The sequence below is a fragment of the Sinohyriopsis cumingii genome, unplaced genomic scaffold (genome assembly GCF_028554795.1).
Source record: "Sinohyriopsis cumingii isolate HCF-2022 unplaced genomic scaffold, ASM2855479v2 utg002482l, whole genome shotgun sequence".
Lineage (NCBI taxonomy): Eukaryota > Metazoa > Mollusca > Bivalvia > Unionida > Unionidae > Sinohyriopsis > Sinohyriopsis cumingii.
Window position 1 is genome coordinate 1 of NW_028316226.1, and position 24,581 is coordinate 24,581.

The 24,581-nt window shown below is 35.1% G+C and overlaps 6 non-coding genes across 6 annotated transcripts; 3 read left to right on the plus strand and 3 right to left on the minus strand.

The window, feature by feature from the left end:
- Nucleotides 1–5,994: 5,994 nt before the first annotated feature.
- Nucleotides 5,995–6,065, minus strand: Trnag-gcc (transfer RNA glycine (anticodon GCC)). The gene has a single exon. It is a non-coding gene; the product is annotated as a tRNA-Gly (tRNA).
- A 1,432-nt stretch (nucleotides 6,066–7,497) lies between these two features.
- On the plus strand, nucleotides 7,498–7,569 carry Trnap-ugg (transfer RNA proline (anticodon UGG)). Its single transcript has one exon. It is a non-coding gene; the product is annotated as a tRNA-Pro (tRNA).
- A 6,569-nt stretch (nucleotides 7,570–14,138) lies between these two features.
- Nucleotides 14,139–14,209, minus strand: Trnag-gcc (transfer RNA glycine (anticodon GCC)). Its single transcript has one exon. It is a non-coding gene; the product is annotated as a tRNA-Gly (tRNA).
- Nucleotides 14,210–15,641: 1,432 nt separating this feature from the next.
- Trnap-ugg (transfer RNA proline (anticodon UGG)) lies at nucleotides 15,642–15,713 on the plus strand. Its single transcript has one exon. It is a non-coding gene; the product is annotated as a tRNA-Pro (tRNA).
- Nucleotides 15,714–22,378: 6,665 nt separating this feature from the next.
- On the minus strand, nucleotides 22,379–22,449 carry Trnag-gcc (transfer RNA glycine (anticodon GCC)). Its single transcript has one exon. It is a non-coding gene; the product is annotated as a tRNA-Gly (tRNA).
- Nucleotides 22,450–23,881: 1,432 nt separating this feature from the next.
- Trnap-ugg (transfer RNA proline (anticodon UGG)) lies at nucleotides 23,882–23,953 on the plus strand. The gene has a single exon. It is a non-coding gene; the product is annotated as a tRNA-Pro (tRNA).
- The last annotated feature ends 628 nt before the right edge of the window (nucleotides 23,954–24,581 follow it).

The window sequence follows — 24,581 nt, forward strand, 5'->3', positions numbered from 1 at the left end:
TATAATATGATTAAAATATCATTAAAATCAAGTTTTATCCTTTTGGTCTATTGCGACCAGTTTTTTTTGGCCTTGGAATAAGGACTTATATTTGGGTCATTATCTTCATTAATTTGGACATAATATCGACAAGTAACTGGAGAAGAAAGCCTGGCGATGAATGTAAAAACAAAAGTAATTTGAAAGTTATTCTGTCTTCTTGTTCTGAAGCAAATTGAATAGTTTAATGATGACGAAAGAGTAAGATTTTTGAAACTTTATTTGTGTATGAAATGTACTCATTCTCAAAAAGAGCATGCCCATCAAGATATATAGACAGATAAAGCTATCGGTCAATCGATAGATTGATATATAGATATTTATTTCATCATTCCAACGAAGGAAGATACCCATCAAGAGAATCAAAATACTTGAACAGGCAATACAATAGACATATAGGCAGACAAAACAGGCAGACAGGTTTACAGTGGATTGAGATTGAAACAGACATACAGTTATACATAGAGACAGAACAGATAGATGCGAATGAATCTATGTACCATAAAGGTCCCGAAGAATGTTCATTAAAAGTAAATAAATTAAATGCCTTTTGGTTTCCTCTGCATTCTCTTTATACAGTTTAAACAATACATAACATAAAACAGTTTTCGCATCATATGAACTATATTTTTAACTTTACAATTTTCACTTGTTTTAACGTTAATTGCTAGGTCTGAATTAATTAGAAACATTCACCACTTACTACCATTCGATTTACACTTTTAAAAACCAGGCTTGTCGATACTCGGAAGACTGGATCTCGCCCAAAATGCTCCTTATATTTTCATTTCCTTTGTAAGCTCTATTCAAAGTGTAACTTTGAAACGCATCAGGAAATTGTTGTTGCAAATCACACAAAATATTCACACAAATATTCTCTTGCAAACTTTGATTCATATGCTGAACATCGATTGAAACTAACAAATAACGTAATTGTTATCTTTTGTTGTGTAAGGTTGTAAGGAATGCAAGAAGAAAAAATAAGAACGTGCGATTAAAACCAGCAAAGAACATGTGTGCGTGTGCGTGTGTGTGTGTGTGTGTGTGTGTGTGATTTGGATTTTTAACGTAGCTTTAATAATTTATCAGTCATATCGCTACGATGTCCGCAGTGCGACAAATTATAGTTATGTCTAGCACTGGGGCATCATGCCGCAGACATGTAGCATGATGTCCCACCCAGTCATATTATCCTGACACCAGGCGGACCAGTCCTAACACTAACCTCTTAATGCTGAGCGTGAAGCGAGGCAGCTGTTAGTAGCATTTTGTAAGTCTTTGGTATGACTCGACCGGGGATCAGCAAAGAACGTAATTGGTAGGTTGTCATTTTTCTTGTTGAGAATCTTTATTCTTCTTAAAACATCAAGTCTCAGTTTACCCACTTTCTTGATTTTCTAACCTATTTCACGAAAAGCAACAAGCAAACATCATTAAAATGTTGTTGATTGTTACAAATTGTGTGGGAGATATGTATTGGGAATTTGACAATGCTCCTGAACGTACGACTTATTGGAAAAGTATTTTACGTAACAATTGATGAACCTCCTTTAAAACTATTCTAGTGTCCAGATTATGTTTTAAAGTAAGTATATGATACTAGTTTAAGATGATGGCCAAAGCATATTCACGCCTGAATTTTCAATCAAGTGTTCGGTTCATAGAAAGCGAAAACCATACAAAAGGCATATGGTCAATTAAGTGTTTTTATCGTTGCAGTTCAAAGATGAACAAGTAAGTCAAATTAGGAAAACTTTGATGTTTCAAAAAAATTCACATTTACTCTGCGAATGTATGTCTGTCCATATAATCAGTAAAATTAAGAATAAAATGTCTTCAGTTAGTTCGCTCTAAAATTGTAAGACATGTTCATGAAACTTGGTCTGTCCTTATTTCAAAATCAACAAATTTCATTTTACTCCCGTTCTCTTATTGTGTGTGTCTGAAGGTGATAAATACCGACTACCACTTGATCAATATCATAAGTAGGTAACATCTTCGGCTAGAGAGTTTATTCTGTTTCTCGGATTTTCAAATGCAACTGTTTCTGCTATAACTATGCATCACCACGGCTCCTGTTCATTCACTGGCTTCGTATGTAACTGCACGTGTTACATTTCCAATAAGTACCATGTGCTTGAAGAGGGTTTCCGTTCTTTTAAATGTTTTGAACGCAACTGATCGTGCAAAAATTGTGATAATCACCATGTCCTGGAAGAGGTCTTCTGCTCTTGCTGAGGAGTATAATGCAGTGTATGGCTTCAGACACCATGTGCGGCCAGTGATTTCTCTCCCTTAAAGGTTTCAATTGAAATAAATAGTCGCATAATTGCGATTCGAATTCAATTGAATAATTATATAATTTTCTTCCTAAGTTTTGCTTTCGGTGAAAATAATATCGGTGTTTTCTCGTTGTGTATGTGACATATGTTGGGAAGTTATATTTTGTAGTTGTAGATGGCTAGATGATCAACCTGTCTTGCATTTCTTTACCTTTCAGAGATCAATCTTCAGGACTTCAATCAGCCTCAGCTTTCAAAAGTTGACAACCCTATTAAGAATAAATATGCTTGATAAAGTTATATTTACAGTTATACGGTGCAACATTTTGGAATTGTTATCTTCACAGAGCTGTAACAACAATAAGTCATATTGCAGATGCGGAACGTCGATTGAAACCAAAAAAGAACATAATTGTTAGTTTTAATTTGTAAGCTTGTAAAGAATGTGAGAAAGAAAAAAAGATCGACTTTTAACCAACAAAGAACGTACTTGTTACATTTGTTTTGCAAGCTTTTAAGGAATGTAAAAGAAAAAAAGAACGTGGACTGAAACCAACATAGATCGTAATTGTTATTTTTTGTTTTGTAAAGTTGTATGGAATATAAAGGAGAAAAACTAAGAACGTCAAATGTAACTATACAAAAAACGAAATTGTTAGTTTTGTTTTGTTGAGAATATTTATTCTTCTTAAAACTTCAGGTCTCTGTTTAACCACTTGCTTGATTTTTCAAACTTATTTCTCGAAATACATCGAACAAGCGTCATTAAATCTTGTTGATGTTGCAAAATCGTGTGGGAAATATGTGTTTGGAATTAACAATGCTCCTGAACCCATGCCTTACAGGAAAGGTATTTAACGTAACAATTGATGAATCTCCTTTAAATATATCTTAATGTCCCGATATTCCCGTTTGCAAGTTTATTCTGTTGTATAATGTCAAATTTAGGAAATCTACTCCTTATTCCATTTCTTTTTCGTTTTAATTTTAATTGATGAATGTTGGTTGTTATATCCAGTCAGGAAACTATTTTTCCTCCACATGGGTCCAAACGAGGAAACTATCCTCAATACACCTAACGTACAAAAATGGTAATTTATGGCCGTTGCACACTTTTCTTTCTCCAAGTATACAGTTTTAAGAGGCTGTAAGTTTGGTCAGTTTTTCCAGGAAATCATTTGTATCTTTAAAATATGGATAGTGTTTCTGCGCCAAAGTGTTTCGATTAAAATAATCCGCTCGGCAACACGCTCAGTCTGTCTTGAACAATCTGAAACAATGTGCCACTTGTCCGAACTTCGCTTGGCATAGTCCAGTTCTAGACCGGTTTGTGACTTTTCAGATAAATATAACAATACCTTGGTATTGAATTTCGGAATACAGCAGTCGAATTCCCTTGTGTTCAGAAATCTACCTAAACATATTTTTCCAAGACTTCGTCTGATTTCCATTTACTATTCAAAAATATCGTCTGACTTCCATGTTTTCTGCAAGTTTCCGTCTGACTTTTTATTTTACCTTTTCAAGATTCAATCCGAGTCACATTTCTGTCTCACTTCAAACTGGGTTGTAATAGGCTGATAATATTGCAAAATCATTTCATTGCAGCTCTAATTCCAAAATGTACTGATGAAAGACATTGGTGGCATTACTTTTACTAGACTTCTTGATTGCCAGAGAATTGTTTTAGCATTAATTTTGCAACTCCCTATTTTATGATTTACTGAGGTTTGAGTTCTGGATAGAAACATCAGGTGTGCTTTTGTTTCGATAGGCAGAAATGCATTTTCTGCACATTCTCAGGCATACAGTTCTATGAATGCTATGGCATGCAGTTTAATACATCCTCAATGACAAAAATAATTGCTTTTGATTTTTGGATTCACGGGGCATCTATCAAACGAGGGACATTCTGTGTGAGAAACCCCATCTCCTGATGGAAGACTTTAAGTTGTGGCGTTGGCATACAAAAACATAAGTGAGCGACAATTAGGTTACAGCGAAAAACGCTAGTACAATTTAGGACCATGCACACATTCTGAATGTAAAAGTATCCTTTCATCGACTTGGAATCAAATGAAGGCCGCCAGCGTCTGTATATATATATATATATGGCTCTTAGATCTTTATACAAGACACATGCAAGTAGAGAAATGGTGTTCATTTCTAAGGAGGTTGTGAATCAAATAAAATCCGTCCTGAATTAGTTTGTAAGCAAGACATTAATGGACGCAATTCGCACTATTGGTACAGTTTTCCTATCCTAAAGTTTGGTGTATTGCTTAGATAAAACCTGCAATCAACTTTGCCTAATGCATCTACTGCAAATATATTTGTTTCGTTTACTATAATATTCAACGCTGGCAGCAAGATCATGTATAATACTAAAGGTTTTAGTAAAGAACATGCCAAATATCTGGTACACCAGGATTTCCTGAGGAAAAAACTAATGATCTGATCTCAAATCCAAATAAAGATGTTTTTCATACAAAATTAATAATCTTACTTTATAATCTACAACCATATACACAATAAGCCTTCAATATGTTATTGATAAAAAAGACATTATTCAGATAGGCCCAATCTCCTACCCGCAATTAAGGAGAAACTTCAATCACACAGTAGAAATACAGTATAGATAACAGTTTGCCTTTTAAAAAAAAAATGATTGTATGTTGTTTACACATATATGTATGTTTGCGTGCGTGCATGTTTGCGCATGAGGATATAGTTTATCTTTCAAACGGTGTAATTGTAGATATAACAGTATGTCGTACATTTATTCTTAATGACGTTGTAGAGTTTTGAAATTGCAGGCTGATTCTAGTTCTATTTGTTGTCCTCTGAAATGTAATGAAACCCATGACAGGTTGATGACTTTCCTACATATGACATTGTGCAGGCATAAACTTTGAACTGTTGTGTGATTTCGAACGAGAGAGAGGAGAGAGAGAGAGCAGAGAGGAGAGAGAGAGAGAGAGAGAGAGAGAGAGAGAGATGCGAGGGAGAGAGGGGAGAAAGAGAGAGAGAGGGAGAGAGAGAGAGAGAGGGAGAGAGAGAGGTCAATGATCGTTTGATACAGTAATCTGTAAATAACACAAAAACATTGTGAATGGGAACTTAGTATCATTCCTTTCAGTCTGGATTTGAAATCAGTTCAATGAAATTCGAGTCAAAGTTGGCTGGAGAAGGTCAAACGTGAAACGAGGTTTACAGACAGACATAAATGTTGAAATAAATTGAAGACATCTCTAAAAGAGTATTCTAGTGTCATAAAGTAAATGATAATAACACGTTCAGTACACTGAAATGTTCTTGTGTTAAAATAATTAAGGGCGATAGGCATCGTCATCCGGATTTAAAGATTAACCTCTAACTGAAAAATGAAGGTTATTACGCTCTTCCTACAGTTCCAATTAGAAACTCCTGATAGACAAGATAAGGATCTGTCCCATTGTAATGGAAAGCTGTTTTGCACCAAAATCCATGTTTTTTTCCCGGGAAGCGAGGGACACTCAGTGTGAGACATCCAAGCTTCTGATTCAAGGACTGTTCCGATTTCAGTTGTGGAGTTGGCATAAAACACAAAAGTGAGCGAAAATTAGACTAGGGCAAAAAGAGTTATTACAAATATTGGATTATGCAAACATTCTAAAATTATATAAAAAAAATTTGCATCGGCCGGGAATCGAACCCGGGCCGCCCGCGTGGCAGGCGAGCATTCTACCACTGAACCACCGATGCACATTATTCCCTTGCTTCGTAAGGGCCTATCTCCCCACCGTGTCTTTACCTTAACTGCCTAATGTCATTTACATGTCTGTGTCATCTAATTCAGTAGGCGTTGATTTATTGATTGACTGCCTATGGGGTTACAATGCATGCTGTTAGAATAAACCGACACAACACATCTCTTTATTTGATTCTGAAACGGCGTAGATTACTTGGATTGAAGCACTTTCTAAATTGGAGACAGCCACATGATTTCTCACTTGCTAGTCTCTTCAAAGGTCTTGTCTGCTTGAATTTCATCTCACATCTATCCACAAGATGCATTTTAGTAGAAAACGGTATTCGTTTTCAAGGAGGTTGTAAATAGAACAAAGTCTATCCGGAATTGGTTTTTAAGCAAAATATTGATGGACGAATTCATAATATTTGTACAGATTTCCTATCATATCTTTAACGAAAGATGAATGTGCTGCTTAGAGAGAACCTAAAACGAACCTTGCCTAATCCACCTACTGGAATTATCTTTTTTGTTGTTGTGAAAATCAACTGTCAAATTAATGGTATGACCGTCGACTAGAATGGCAAATTTGGCTTCCATCGACATACATCAGCATGCATTCATCTTTATGCATAATCCAAGTGTCAAACGGGGACGCCGGCGAATGGAGAATGCTGTTTGATCAACGAATTGTCCAAGGGTCTATCGGCAGCAATTAATATCATGTAGATCTGAAACTCTTGATTATTATCAACAGTAAAATTCAGATGAGTTGGATTTCATTTAGAAGCATGCAAATAAAATATCATTTTAATTCTAAATATGTCTTCGTCATCGGAAATCGACTTTATCTTAAAGCATGTTAGTCTAAACAAAGTCAACTAATTACTTTTCATTTATTACCCACAACAACAATCAGCTTGATTGCATAGTTTCGGTCTTGAATTTAGAGAACCAGTCTGTGTATACAACAATGAATAATGTCATCCATAAATTACATATATTACAAAACACAATCTTCAGAGAAAACTAAGAGAGAAAAAGAAAACACTTTATAGGAACATTAAGTTCCTTCCTATCATCTGGTCTTAAATGATGCAAAGATTATTAAAATTCATTAAATTTAGTTTGATCATGGGTCATTTGCGACAGTTTTTTCTCCTTGGAAGAAGGACTTATATGTGTATGTCTCATAGATTTGGGAGATTAGCTTTGAAGCAAACTGAATAGTAAATGATATCAAAAGACTGATATTTCGAAACAATACTATTTGTGCATGAAATGTACACAAGGAAATGAAATATGTACGTTTCATCTATGATATAATCTTTTCATGTGCAAGGATCTGAGTAACAGCAGCGCACTGATATCAAGCTGTAGATAAGGTACGGCTCGTATGCAGGACAAATATAAAGGCGGATAATGGCACGATTATTTCCCATGTGAGGCTCGTTGGTCTAGGGGTATGATTCTCGCTTTGGGTGCGAGAGGTCCCGGGTTCAAATCCCGGACGAGCCCACCATTTTGGAAATGAAAGTTAATACTCATTTTGTAGTATCCTGGTAAATGGTTGAAGCAATCTCTCGGGACAGCCATGAGTGAAATATTTCATTTTCAATTATTCGTGTAAATGCAATACTTTTGACGGATTGATTTCGGAAACGCTGGTGAATTGTCATTTCTCCAAAACTTGAAATAGGTTTTCATATAGTTAGTCAAGTACAATTAATTGGAAGTTAACTTCCCAGAACCCCATTTACGACTTCAGCTTCAGAGGATGTACGGAAATTCTTGAACAAATATAACTACTGTATGGACCAGTGGATTAGCATAGTTTTTCATTGCACTCTTATCTTCCTCTGAACAAAGTTAACCTCCACACCCATACAGAAAAAGTTTGTTTTAGACATCCTTATCAAAATGTATGCTAATAATTATTTAACTTCTGCCAGTTTTGATTGCATAGTTTCATTCTTGAATTTAGGGAACCAGTTTATGTATACAAGAAAGACTAATCTTAACCACAATTACATATGTCAGAAAACACCATCGTCAAAGAAAACTAAGAGAAAAAAAAACACTTTATAGTGACACTAAGTTCCTTCTTTTCTTATGCAATAATGATTAAAATTCATTAAAATCAGTTTTTCCTTTGGTCATTTGCGACAGTTTTTTTTTGTCCTTGGAATAAGGACTTATATTTGGGTCATTATCTTCATTATTTGGACATAATATCGACAAGTAACTGGAGAAGAAAGCCTGGCGATGAATGTAAAAACAAAAGTAATTTGAAGTTATTCTGTCTTCTTGTTCTGAAGCAAATTGAATAGTTTAATGATGACGAAAGAGTAAGATTTTGAAACTTTACTAGTTGTGTATGAAATGTACTCATTCTCAAAAAGGAGCATGCCCATCAAGATATATAGACAGATAAAGCTATCGGTCAATCGATAGATTGATATATAGATATTTATTTCATCATTCCAACGAAGGAAGATACCCATCAAGAGAATCAAAATACTTGAACAGGCAATACAATAGACATATAGGCAGACAAACAGGCAGACAGGTTTACAGTGGATTGAGATTGAAACAGACATACAGTTATACATAGAGACAGACAGATAGATGCGAATGAATCTATGTACCATAAAGGTCCCGAAGAATGTTCATTAAAAGTAAATAAATTAAATGCCTTTTGGTTTCCTCTGCATTCTCTTTATACAGTTTAAACAATACATAACATAAAACAGTTTTCGCATCATATGAACTATATTTTTAACTTTACAATTTTCACTTGTTTTAACGTTAATTGCTAGGTCTGAATTAATTAGAAACATTCACCACTTACTACCATTCGATTTACACTTTTAAAAACCAGGCTTGTCGATACTCGGAAGACTGGATCTCGCCCAAAATGCTCCTTATATTTTCATTTCCTTTGTAAGCTCTATTCAAAGTGTAACTTTGAAACGCATCAGGAAATTGTTGTTGCAAATCACACAAATATTCACACAAATATTCTCTTGCAAACTTTGATTCATATGCTGAACATCGATTGAAACTAACAAATAACGTAATTGTTATCTTTTGTTGTGTAAGGTTGTAAGGAATGCAAAGAAGAAAAAATAAGAACGTCGATTAAAACCAGCAAAGAACATGTGTGCGTGTGCGTGTGTGTGTGTGTGTGTGTGTGTGATTTGGATTTTTAACGTAGCTTTAATAATTTATCAGTCATATCGCTACGATGTCCGCAGTGCGACAAATTATAGTTATGTCTAGCACTGGGGCATCATGCCGCAGACATGTAGCATGATGTCCCACCCAGTCATATTATCCTGACACCAGGCGGACCAGTCCTAACACTAACCTCTTAATGCTGAGCGTGAAGCGAGGCAGCTGTTAGTAGCATTTTGTAAGTCTTTGGTATGACTCGACCGGGGATCAGCAAAGAACGTAATTGGTAGGTTGTCATTTTTCTTGTTGAGAATCTTTATTCTTCTTAAAACATCAAGTCTTAGTTTACCCACTTTCTTGATTTTCTAACCTATTTCACGAAAAGCAACAAGCAAACATCATTAAATGTTGTTGATTGTTACAAATCGTGTGGGAGATATGTATTGGGAATTTGACAATGCTCCTGAACGTACGACTTATTGGAAAAGTATTTTACGTAACAATTGATGAACCTCCTTTAAAACTATTCTAGTGTCCAGATTATGTTTTAAAGTAAGTATATGATACTAGTTTAAGATGATGCGCCAAAGCATATTCACCCCTGAATTTTCAATCAAGTGTTCGGTTCGTTAGAAAGCGAAACCATACAAAAGGCATATGGTCAATTAAGTGTTTTATCGTTGCAGTTCAAAGATGAACAAGTAAGTCGAATTAGGAAAACTTTGATGTTCAAAAAAATTCACATTTACTCTGCGAATGTATGTCTGTCCATATAATCAGTAAGAATTAAGAATAAAATGTCTTCAGTTAGTTCGCTCTAAAATTGTAAGACATGTTCATGAAACTTGGTCTGTCCTTATTTCAAAATCAACAAATTTCATTTTACTCCCGTTCTCTTATTGTGTGTGTCTGAAGGTGATAAATACCGACTACCACTTGATCAATATCATAAGTAGGTAACATCTTCGGCTAGAGAGTTTATTCTGTTTCTCGGATTTTCAAATGCAACTGTTTCTGCTATAACTATGCATCACCACTGCTCCTGTTCATTCACTGGCTTCGTATGTAACTGCACGTGTTACATTTCCAATAAGTACCATGTGCTTGAAGAGGGTTTCCGTTCTTTTAAATGTTTTGAACGCAACTGATCGTGCAAAAATTGTGATAATCACCATGTCCTGGAAGAGGTCTTCTGCTCTTGCTGAGGAGTATAATGCAGTGTATGGCTTCAGACACCATGTGCGGCCAGTGATTTCTCTCCCTTTAAAGGTTTCAATTGAAATAAATAGTCGCATAATTGCGATTCGAATTCAATTGAATATATTATAATTTTCTTCCTAAGTTATGCTTTCGGTGAAAATAATATCGGTGTTTTCTCGTTGTGTATGTGACATATGTTGGGAAGTTATATTTGTAGTTGTAGATGGCTAGATGATCAACCTGTCTTGCATTTCTTTACCTTTCAGAGATCAATCTTCAGGACTTCAATCAGCCTCAGCTTTCAAAAGTTGACAACCCTATTAAGAATAAATATGCTTGATAAAGTTATATTTACAGTTATACGGTGCAACATTTTGGAATTGTTATCTTCACAGAGCTGTAACAACAATAAGTCATCTTGCAGATGCGGAACGTCGATTGAAACCAAAAAAGAACATAATTGTTAGTTTTAATTTGTAAGCTTGTAAAGAATGTAAGAAAGAAAAAAAGATCGACTTTAACCAACAAAGAACGTACTTGTTACATTTGTTTTGCAAGCTTTTAAGGAATGTAAAAGAAAAAAGAACGTGGACTGAAACCAACATAGATCGTAATTGTTATTTTTTGTTTTGTAAAGTTGTATGGAATATAAAGGAGAAAAACTAAGAACGTCAAATGTAACTAACAAAAAACGAAATTGTTAGTTTTGTTTTGTTGAGAATATTTATTCTTCTTAAAACTTCAGGTCTCTGTTTAACCACTTGCTTGATTTTTCAACTTATTTCTCGAAATACATCGAACAAGCGTCATTAAATCTTGTTGATGTTGCAAAATCGTGTGGGAAATATGTGTTTGGAATTAACAATGCTCCTGAACCCATGCCTTACAGGAAAGGTATTTAACGTAACAATTGATGAATCTCCTTTAAATATATCCTAATGTCCCGATTATTCCCGTTTGCAAGTTTATTCTGTTGTATAATGTCAAATTTAGGAAATCTACTCCTTATTCCCTTTCTTTTTCGTTTTAATTTTAATTGATGAATGTTGGTTGTTATATCCAGTCAGGAAACTATTTTTCCTCCACATGGGTCCAAACGAGGAAACTATCCTCAATACACCTAACGTAAAAAATGGTAATTTATGGCCGTTGCACACCTTTATTTCTCCAAGTATACAGTTTTAAGAGGCTGTAAGTTTGGTCAGTTTTTTCCAGGAAATCATTTGTATCTTTAAAATATGGATAGTGTTTCTGCGCCAAAGTGTTTCGATCAAAATAAATCCGCTCGGCAACACGCTCAGTCTGTCTTGAACAATCTGAAACAATGTGCCACTTGTCCGAACTTCGCTTGGCATAGTCCAGTTCTAGACCGGTTTGTGACTTTTCAGATAAATATAACAATACCTTGGTATTGAATTCGGAATACAGCAGTCGAATTCCCTTGTGTTCAGAAATCTACCTAAACATATTTTTCCAAGATTTCGTCTGATTTCCATTTACTATTCAAAAATATCGTCTGACTTCCATGTTTTCTGCAAGTTTCCGTCTGACTTTTATTTACCTTTTCAAGATTCAATCCGAGTCACATTTCTGTCTCACTTCAAACTGGGTTTGTAATAGGCTGATAATATTGCAAAATCATTTCATTGCAGCTCTAATTCCAAAATGTACTGATGAAAGACATTGGTGGCATTACTTTTACTAGACTTCTTGATTGCCAGAGAATTGTTTTAGCATTAATTTTGCAACTCCCTATTTTATGATTTACTGAGGTTTGAGTTCTGGATAGAAACATCAGGTGTGCTTTTGTTTCGATAGGCAGAAATGCATTTCTGCACATTCTCAGGCATACAGTTCTATGAATGCTATGGCATGCAGTTTAATACATCCTCAATGACAAAATAATTGCTTTTGATTTTTGGATTCACGGGGCATCTATCAAACGAGGGACATTCTGTGTGAGAAACCCCATCTCCTGATGGAAGACTTTAAGTTGTGGCGTTGGCATACAAAACATAAGTGAGCGACAATTAGGTTACAGCGAAAAACGCTAGTACAATTTAGGACCATGCACACATTCTGAATGTAAAAGTATCCTTTCATCGACTTGGAATCAAATGAAGGCCGCCAGCGTCTGTATATATATATATATATGGCTCTTAGATCTTTATACAAGACACATGCAAGTAGAGAAATGGTGTTCATTTCTAAGGAGGTTGTGAATCAAATAAAATCCGTCCTGAATTAGTTTGTAAGCAAGACATTAATGGACGCAATTCGCACTATTGGTACAGTTTTCCTATCCTAAGTTTGGTGTATTGCTTAGATAAAACCTGCAATCAACTTTGCCTAATGCATCTACTGCAAATATATTTGTTTCGTTTACTATAATATTCAACGCTGGCAGCAAGATCATGTATAATACTAAAGGTTTAGTAAAGAACATGCCAAATATCTGGTACACCAGGATTTCCTGAGGAAAAACTAATGATCTGATCTCAAATCCAAATAAAGATGTTTTCATACAAAATTAATAATCTTACTTTATAATCTACAACCATATACACAATAAGCCTTCAATATGTTATTGATAAAAAAGACATTATTCAGATAGGCCCAATCTCCTACCCGCAATTAAGGAGAAACTTCAATCACACAGTAGAAATACAGTATAGATAACAGTTTGCCTTTTAAAAAAAAAATGATTGTATGTTGTTTACACATATATGTATGTTTGCGTGCGTGCATGTTTGCGCATGAGGATATAGTTTATCTTTCAAACGGTGTAATTGTAGATATAACAGTATGTCGTACATTTATTCTTAATGACGTTGTAGAGTTTTGAAATTGCAGGCTGATTATAGTTCTATTTGTTGTCCTCTGAAATGTAATGAAACCCATGACAGGTTGATGACTTTCCTACATATGACATTGTGCAGGCATAAACTTTGAACTGTTGTGTGATTTCGAACGAGAGAGAGAGAGAGAGAGAGAGACAGAGAGAGAGAGAGAGAGAGAGAGAGAGAGAGAGAGAGTGCGAGGGAGAGAGAGGGAGAAAGAGAGAGAGAGGGAGCGAGAGAGAGAGAGGGAGAGAGAGAGGTCAATGATCGTTTGATACAGTAATCTGTAAATAACACAAAAACATTGTGAATGGGAACTTAGTATCATTCCTTTCAGTCTGGATTTGAAATCAGTTCAATGAAATTCGAGTCAAAGTTGGCTGGAGAAGGTCAAACGTGAAACGAGGTTTACAGACAGACATAAATGTTGAAATAAATTGAAGACATCTCTAAAAGAGTATTCTAGTGTCATAAAGTAAATGATAATAACACGTTCAGTACACTGAAATGTTCTTGTGTTAAAATAATTAAGGGCGATAGGCATCGTCATCCGGATTTAAAGATTAACCTCTAACTGAAAAATGAAGGTTATTACGCTCTTCCTACAGTTCCAATTAGAAACTCCTGATAGACAAGATAAGGATCTGTCCCATTGTAATGGAAAGCTGTTTTGCACCAACATCCATGTTTTTTTCCGGGAAGCGAGGGACACTCAGTGTGAGACATCCAAGCTTCTGATTCAAGGACTGTTCCGATTTCAGTTGTGGAGTTGGCATAAAACACAAAAGTGAGCGAAAATTAGACTAGGGCAAAAAGAGTTATTACAAATATTGGATTATGCAAACATTCTAAAATTATATAAAAAAAATTTGCATCGGCCGGGAATCGAACCCGGGCCGCCCGCGTGGCAGGCGAGCATTCTACCACTGAACCACCGATGCACATTATTCCCTTGCTTCGTAAGGGCCTATCTCCCCACCGTGTCTTTACCTTAACTGCCTAATGTCATTTACATGTCTGTGTCATCTAATTCAGTAGGCGTTGATTTATTGATTGACTGCCTATGGGGTTACAATGCATGCTGTTAGAATAAACCGACACAACACATCTCTTTATTTGATTCTGAAACGGCGTAGATTACTTGGATTGAAGCACTTTCTAAATTGGAGACAGCCACATGATTTCTCACTTGCTAGTCTCTTCAAAGGTCTTGTCTGCTTGAATTTCATCTCACATCTATCCACAAGATGCATTTTAGTAGAAAACGGTATTCGTTTTCAAGGAGGTTGTAAATAGAACAAAGTCTATCCGGAATTGGTTTTTAAGCAAAATATTGATGGACGAATTCATAATATTTGTACAGATTTCCTATCATATCTTTAACGAAAGATGAATGTGCTGCTTAGAGAGAACCTAAAACGAACCTTGCCTAATCCACCTACTGGAATTATCTTTTTTGTTGTTGTGAAAATCAACTGTCAAATTAATGGTATGACCGTCGACTAGAATGGCAAATTTGGCTTCCATCGACATACATCAGCATGCATTCATCTTTATGCATAATCCAAGTGTCAAACGGGGACGCCGGCGAATGGAGAATGCTGTTTGATCAACGAATTGTCCAAGGGTCTATCGGCAGCAATTAATATCATGTAGATCTGAAACTCTTGATTATTATCAACAGTAAAATTCAGATGAGTTGGATTTCATTTAGAAGCATGCAAATAAAATATCATTTTAATTCTAAATATGTCTTCGTCATCGGAAATCGACTTTATCTTAAAGCATGTTAGTCTAAACAAAGTCAACTAATTACTTTTCATTTATTACCCACAACAACAATCAGCTTGATTGCATAGTTTCGGTCTTGAATTTAGAGAACCAGTCTGTGTATACAACAATGAATAATGTCATCCATAAATTACATATATTACAAAACACAATCTTCAGAGAAAACTAAGAGAGAAAAAGAAAACACTTTATAGGAACATTAAGTTCCTTCCTATCATCTGGTCTTAAATGATGCAAAGATTATTAAAATTCATTAAATTTAGTTTGATCATGGGTCATTTGCGACAGTTTTTTCTCCTTGGAAGAAGGACTTATATGTGTATGTCTCATAGATTTGGGAGATTAGCTTTGAAGCAAACTGAATAGTAAATGATATCAAAAGACTGATATTTCGAAACAATACTATTTGTGCATGAAATGTACACAAGGAAATGAAATATGTACGTTTCATCTATGATATAATCTTTTCATGTGCAAGGATCTGAGTAACAGCAGCGCACTGATATCAAGCTGTAGATAAGGTACGGCTCGTATGCAGGACAAATATAAAGGCGGATAATGGCACGATTATTTCCCATGTGAGGCTCGTTGGTCTAGGGGTATGATTCTCGCTTTGGGTGCGAGAGGTCCCGGGTTCAAATCCCGGACGAGCCCACCATTTTGGAAATGAAAGTTAATACTCATTTTGTAGTATCCTGGTAAATGGTTGAAGCAATCTCTCGGGACAGCCATGAGTGAAATATTTCATTTTCAATTATTCGTGTAAATGCAATACTTTTGACGGATTGATTTCGGAAACGCTGGTGAATTGTCATTTCTCCAAAACTTGAAATAGGTTTTCATATAGTTAGTCAAGTACAATTAATTGGAAGTTAACTTCCCAGAACCCCATTTACGACTTCAGCTTCAGAGGATGTACGGAAATTCTTGAACAAATATAACTACTGTATGGACCAGTGGATTAGCATAGTTTTTCATTGCACTCTTATCTTCCTCTGAACAAAGTTAACCTCCACACCCATACAGAAAAAGTTTGTTTTAGACATCCTTATCAAAATGTATGCTAATAATTATTTAACTTCTGCCAGTTTTGATTGCATAGTTTCATTCTTGAATTTAGGGAACCAGTTTATGTATACAAGAAAGACTAATCTTAACCACAATTACATATGTCAGAAAACACCATCGTCAAAGAAAACTAAGAGAAAAAAAAACACTTTATAGTGACACTAAGTTCCTTCTTTTCTTATGCAATAATGATTAAAATTCATTAAAATCAGTTTTTCCTTTGGTCATTTGCGACAGTTTTTTTTTTGTCCTTGGAATAAGGACTTATATTTGGGTCATTATCTTCATTAATTGGACATAATATCGACAAGTAACTGGAGAAGAAAGCCTGGCGATGAATGTAAAAACAAAAGTAATTTGAAGTTATTCTGTCTTCTTGTTCTGAAGCAAATTGAATAGTTTAATGATGACGAAAGAGTAAGATTTTGAAACTTTACTAGTTGTGTATGAAATGTACTCATTCTCAAAAAGGAGCATGCCCATCAAGATATATAGACAGATAAAGCTATCGGTCAATCGATAGATTGATATATAGATATATATTTCATCATTCCAACGAAGGAAGATACCCATCAAGAGAATCAAAATACTTGAACAGGCAATACAATAGACATATAGGCAGACAAACAGGCAGACAGGTTTACAGTGGATTGAGATTGAAACAGACATACAGTTATACATAGAGACAGACAGATAGATGCGAATGAATCTATGTACCATAAAGGTCCCGAAGAATGTTCATTAAAAGTAAATAAATTAAATGCCTTTTGGTTTCCTCTGCATTCTCTTTATACAGTTTAAACAATACATAACATAAAACAGTTTTCGCATCATATGAATTATATTTTCAACTTTACAATTTTCACTTGTTTTAACGTTAATTGCTAGGTCTGAATTAATTAGAAACATTCACCACTTACTACCATTCGATTTACACTTTTAAAAACCAGGCTTGTCGATACTCGGAAGACTGGATCTCGCCCAAAATGCTCCTTATATTTTCATTTCCTTTGTAAGCTCTATTCAAAGTGTAACTTTGAAACGCATCAGGAAATTGTTGTTGCAAATCACACAAATATTCACACAAATATTCTCTTGCAAACTTTGATTCATATGCTGAACATCGATTGAAACTAACAAATAACGTAATTGTTATCTTTTGTTGTGTAAGGTTGTAAGGAATGCAAAGAAGAAAAAATAAGAACGTCGATTAAAACCAGCAAAGAACATGTGTGCGTGTGCGTGTGTGTGTGTGTGTGTGTGATTTGGATTTTTAACGTAGCTTTAATAATTTATCAGTCATATCGCTACGATGTCCGCAGTGCGAAAGATTATAGTTATGTCTAGCACTGGGGCATCATGCCGCAGACATGTAGCATGATGTCCCACCCAGTCATATTATCCTGACACCAGGCGGACCAGTCCTAACACTAACCTCTTAATGCTGAGCGTGAAGCGAGGCAGCTGTTAGTAGCATTTTGTAAGTCTTTGGTATGACTCGACCGGGGATCAGCAAAGAACGTAATTGGTAGGTTGTCATTTTTCTTGTTGAGAATCTTTATTCTTCTTAAAACATCAAGTCTCAGTTTACCCACTTTCTTGATTTTCTAACCTATTTCACGAAAAGCAACAAGCAAACATCATTAAATGTTGTTGATTGTTACAAATCGTGTGGGAGATATGTATTGGGAATTTGACAATGCTCCTGAACGTACGACTTATTGGAAAAGTATTTTACGTAACAATTGATGAACCTCCTTTAAAACTATTCTAGTGTCCAGATTATGTTTTAAAGTAAGTATATGATACTAGTTTAAGATGATGCGCCAAAGCATATTCACCCCTGAATTTTCAATCAAGTGTTCGGTTCGTTAGAAAGCGAAACCATACAAAAGGCATATGGTCAATTAAGTGTTTTATCGTTGCAGTTCAAAGATGAACAAGTAAGTCGAATTAGGAAAACTTTGATGTTCAAAAAAATTCACATTTACTCTGCGAATGTATGTCTGTCCATATAATCAGTAAGAATTAAGAATAAAATGTCTTCAGTTAGTTCGCTCTAAAATTGTAAGACATGTTCATGAAACTTGGTCTGTCCTTATTTCAAAATCAACAAATTTCATTTTACTCCCGTTCTCTTATTGTGTGTGTCTGAAGGTGATAAATACCGACTACCACTTGATCAATATCATAAGTAGGTAACATCTTCGGCTAGAGAGTTTATTCTGTTTCTCGGATTTTCAAATGCAACTGTTTCTGCTATAACTATGCATCACCACTGCTCCTGTTCATTCACTGGCTTCGTATGTAACTGCACGTGTTACATTTCCAATAAGTACCATGTGCTTGAAGAGGGTTTCCGTTCTTTTAAATGTTTTGAACGCAACTGATCGTGCAAAAATTGTGATAATCACCATGTCCTGGAAGAGGTCTTCTGCTCTTGCTGAGGAGTATAATGCAGTGTATGGCTTCAGACACCATGTGCGGCCAGTGATTTCTCTCCCTTTAAAGGTTTCAATTGAAATAAATAGTCGCATAATTGCGATTCGAATTCAATTGAATATATTATAATTTTCTTCCTAAGTTATGCTTTCGGTGAAAATAATATCGGTGTTTTCTCGTTGTGTATGTGACATATGTTGGGAAGTTATATTTGTAGTTGTAGATGGCTAGATGATCAACCTGTCTTGCATTTCTTTACCTTTCAGAGATCAATCTTCAGGACTTCAATCAGCCTCAGCTTTCAAAAGTTGACAACCCTATTAAGAATAAATATGCTTGATAAAGTTATATTTACAGTTATACGGTGCAACATTTTGGAATTGTTATCTTCACAGAGCTGTAACAACAATAAGTCATCTTGCAGATGCGGAACGTCGATTGAAACCAAAAAAGAACATAATTGTTAGTTTTAATTTGTAAGCTTGTAAAGAATGTAAGAAAGAAAAAAAGATCGACTTTAACCAACAAAGAACGTACTTGTTACATTTGTTTTGCAAGCTTTTAAGGAATGTAAAAGAAAAAAAGAACGTGGACTGAAACCAACATAGATCGTAATTGTTATTTTTTGTTTTGTAAAGTTGTATGGAATATAAAGGAGAAAAACTAAGAACGTCAAATGTAACTAACAAAAAACGAAATTGTTAGTTTTGTTTTGTTGAGAATATTTATTCTTCTTAAAACTTCAGGTCTCTGTTTAACCACTTGCTTGATTTTTCAACTTATTTCTCGAAATACATCGAACAAGCGTCATTAAATCTTGTTGATGTTGCAAAATCGTGTGGGAAATATGTGTTTGGAATTAACAATGCTCCTGAACCCATGCCTTACAGGAAAGGTATTTAACGTAACAATTGATGAATCTCCTTTAAATATATCCTAATGTCCCGATTATTCCCGTTTGCAAGTTTATTCTGTTGTATAATGTCAAATTTAGGAAATCTACTCCTTATTCCCTTTCTTTTTCGTTTTAATTTTAATTGATGAATGTTGGTTGTTATATCCAGTCAGGAAACTATTTTTCCTCCACATGGGTCCAAACGAGGAAACTATCCTCAATACACCTAACGTAAAAAATGGTAATTTATGGCCGTTGCACACCTTTATTTCTCCAAGTATACAGTTTTAAGAGGCTGTAAGTTTGGTCAGTTTTTTCCAGGAAATCATTTGTATCTTTAAAATATGGATAGTGTTTCTGCGCCAAAGTGTTTCGATCAAAATAAATCCGCTCGGCAACACGCTCAGTCTGTCTTGAACAATCTGAAACAATGTGCCACTTGTCCGAACTTCGCTTGGCATAGTCCAGTTCTAGACCGGTTTGTGACTTTTCAGATAAATATAACAATACCTTGGTATTGAATTCGGAATACAGCAGTCGAATTCCCTTGTGTTCAGAAATCTACCTAAACATACTTTTCCAAGACTTCGTCTGATTTCCATTTACTATTGAAAAATATCGTCTGACTTCCATGTTTTCTGCAAGTTTCCGTCTGACTTTTATTTACCTTTTCAAGATTCAATCCGAGTCCCATTTCTGTCTCACTTCAAACTGGGTTTGTAATAGGCTGATAATATTGCAAAATCATTTCATTGTAGCTCTAATTCCAAAATGTACTGATGAAAGACATTGGTGGCATTACTTTTACTAGACTTCTTGATTGCCAGAGAATTGTTTTAGCATTAATTTTGCAACTCCCTATTTTATGATTTACTGAGGTTTGAGTTCTGGATAGAAACATCAGGTGTGCTTTTGTTTCGATAGGCAGAAATGCATTTCTGCACATTCTCAGGCATACAGTTCTATGAATGCTATGGCATGCAGTTTAATACATCCTCAATGACAAAATAATTGCTTTTGATTTTTGGATTCACGGGGCATCCATCAAACGAGGGACATTCTGTATGAGAAACCCCATCTCCTGATGGAAGACTTTAAGTTGTGGCGTTGGCATACAAAACATAAGTGAGCGACAATTAGCTTACAGCGAAAAACGATAGTACAATTTAGGACCATGCACACATTCTGAATGTAAAAGTATCCTTTCATCGACTTGGAATTAAATGAAGGCCGCCAGCGTGTGTATATATATATATATATATATATATATATATATATATATATATATATATATATATATATATATATATATATATATATATATATATATATATATATATATATATATATATATATATATATATGGCTCTCATATCTTTATACAAGACACATGCAAGTAGAGAAATGGTGTTCATTTCTAAGGAGGTTGTGAATCAAATAAAATCCGTCCTGAATTAGTTTGTAAGCAAGACATTAATGGACGCAATTCGCACTATTGGTACAGTTTTCCTATCCTAAAATTTGGTGTATTGCTTAGATAAAACCTGCAATCAACTTTGCCTAATGCATCTACTGCAAATATATTTGTTTCGTTTACTATAATATTCAACGCTGGCAGCAAGATCATGTATAATACTAAAGGTTTAGTAAAGAACATGCCAAATATCTGGTACACCAGGATTTCCTGAGGAAAAACTAATGATCTGATCTCAAATCCAAATAAAGATGTTTTCATACAAAATTAATAATCTTACTTTATAATCTACAACCATATACACAATAAGCCTTCAATATGTTATTGATAAAAAAGACATTATTCAGATAGGCCCAATCTCCTACCCGCAATTAAGGAGAAACTTCAATCACACAGTAGAAATACAGTATAGATAACAGTTTGCCTTTTAAAAAAAAATGATTGTATGTTGTTTACACATATATGTATGTTTGCGTGCGTGCATGTTTGCGCATGAGGATATAGTTTATCTTTCAAACGGTGTAATTGTAGATATAACAGTATGTCGTACATTTATTCTTAATGACGTTGTAGAGTTTTGAAATTGCAGGCTGATTATAGTTCTATTTGTTGTGCTCTGAAATGTAATGAAACCCATGACAGGTTGATGACTTTCCTACATATGACATTGTGCAGGCATAAACTTTGAACTCTTGTGTGATTTCGAACGAGAGAGAGAGAGAGAGAGAGAGAGACAGAGAGAGAGAGAGAGAGAGAGAGAGAGAGTGCGAGGGAGAGAGAGGGAGAAAGAGAGAGAGAGGGAGCGAGAGAGAGAGAGGGAGAGAGAGAGGTCAATGATCGTTTGATACAGTAATCTGTAAATAACACAAAAACATTGTGAATGGGAACTTAGTATCATTCCTTTCAGTCTGGATTTGAAATCAGTTCAATGAAATTCGAGTCAAAGTTGGCTGGAGAAGGTCAAACGTGAAACGAGGTTTACAGACAGACATAAATGTTGAAATAAATTGAAGACATCTCTAAAAGAGTATTCTAGTGTCATAAAGTAAATGATAATAACACGTTCAGTACACTGAAATGTTCTTGTGTTAAAATAATTAAGGGCGATAGGCATCGTCATCCGGATTTAAAGATTAACCTCTAACTGAAAAATGAAGGTTATTACGCTCTTCCTACAGTTCCAATTAGAAACTCCTTATAGACAAGATAAGGATCTGTCCCATTGTAATGGAAAGCTGTTTTGCACCAACATCCATGTTTTTTTCCGGGAAGCGAGGGACACTCAGTGTGAGACATCCAAGCTTCTGATTCAAGGACTGTTCCGATTTCAGTTGTGGAGTTGGCATAAAACACAAAAGTGAGCGAAAATTAGACTAGGGCAAAAAGAGTTATTACAAATATTGGATTATGCAAACATTCTAAAATTATATAAAAAAAATTTGCATCGGCCGGGAATCGAACCCGGGCCGCCCGCGTGGCAGGCGAGCATTCTACCACTGAACCACCGATGCACATTATTCCCTTGCTTCGTAAGGGCCTATCTCCCCACCGTGTCTTTACCTTAACTGCCTAATGTCATTTACATGTCTGTGTCATCTAATTCAGTAGGCGTTGATTTATTGATTGACTGCCTATGGGGTTACAATGCATGCTGTTAGAATAAACCGACACAACACATCTCTTTATTTGATTCTGAAACGGCGTAGATTACTTGGATTGAAGCACTTTCTAAATTGGAGACAGCCACATGATTTCTCACTTGCTAGTCTCTTCAAAGGTCTTGTCTGCTTGAATTTCATCTCACATCTATCCACAAGATGCATTTTAGTAGAAAACGGTATTCGTTTTCAAGGAGGTTGTAAATAGAACAAAGTCTATCCGGAATTGGTTTTTAAGCAAAATATTGATGGACGAATTCATAATATTTGTACAGATTTCCTATCATATCTTTAACGAAAGATGAATGTGCTGCTTAGAGAGAACCTAAAACGAACCTTGCCTAATCCACCTACTGGAATTATCTTTTTTGTTGTTGTGAAAATCAACTGTCAAATTAATGGTATGACCGTCGACTAGAATGGCAAATTTGGCTTCCATCGACATACATCAGCATGCATTCATCTTTATGCATAATCCAAGTGTCAAACGGGGACGCCGGCGAATGGAGAATGCTGTTTGATCAACGAATTGTCCAAGGGTCTATCGGCAGCAATTAATATCATGTAGATCTGAAACTCTTGATTATTATCAACAGTAAAATTCAGATGAGTTGGATTTCATTTAGAAGCATGCAAATAAAATATCATTTTAATTCTAAATATGTCTTCGTCATCGGAAATCGACTTTATCTTAAAGCATGTTAGTCTAAACAAAGTCAACTAATTACTTTTCATTTATTACCCACAACAACAATCAGCTTGATTGCATAGTTTCGGTCTTGAATTTAGAGAACCAGTCTGTGTATACAACAATGAATAATGTCATCCATAAATTACATATATTACAAAACACAATCTTCAGAGAAAACTAAGAGAGAAAAAGAAAACACTTTATAGGAACATTAAGTTCCTTCCTATCATCTGGTCTTAAATGATGCAAAGATTATTAAAATTCATTAAATTTAGTTTGATCATGGGTCATTTGCGACAGTTTTTTCTCCTTGGAAGAAGGACTTATATGTGTATGTCTCATAGATTTGGGAGATTAGCTTTGAAGCAAACTGAATAGTAAATGATATCAAAAGACTGATATTTCGAAACAATACTATTTGTGCATGAAATGTACACAAGGAAATGAAATATGTACGTTTCATCTATGATATAATCTTTTCATGTGCAAGGATCTGAGTAACAGCAGCGCACTGATATCAAGCTGTAGATAAGGTACGGCTCGTATGCAGGACAAATATAAAGGCGGATAATGGCACGATTATTTCCCATGTGAGGCTCGTTGGTCTAGGGGTATGATTCTCGCTTTGGGTGCGAGAGGTCCCGGGTTCAAATCCCGGACGAGCCCACCATTTTGGAAATGAAAGTTAATACTCATTTTGTAGTATCCTGGTAAATGGTTGAAGCAATCTCTCGGGACAGCCATGAGTGAAATATTTCATTTTCAATTATTCGTGTAAATGCAATACTTTTGACGGATTGATTTCGGAAACGCTGGTGAATTGTCATTTCTCCAAAACTTGAAATAGGTTTTCATATAGTTAGTCAAGTACAATTAATTGGAAGTTAACTTCCCAGAACCCCATTTACGACTTCAGCTTCAGAGGATGTACGGAAATTCTTGAACAAATATAACTACTGTATGGACCAGTGGATTAGCATAGTTTTTCATTGCACTCTTATCTTCCTCTGAACAAAGTTAACCTCCACACCCATACAGAAAAAGTTTGTTTTAGACATCCTTATCAAAATGTATGCTAATAATTATTTAACTTCTGCCAGTTTTGATTGCATAGTTTCATTCTTGAATTTAGGGAACCAGTTTATGTATACAAGAAAGACTAATCTTAACCACAATTACATATGTCAGAAAACACCATCGTCAAAGAAAACTAAGAGAAAAAAAAACACTTTATAGTGACACTAAGTTCCTTCTTTTCTTATGCAATAATGATTAAAATTCATTAAAATCAGTT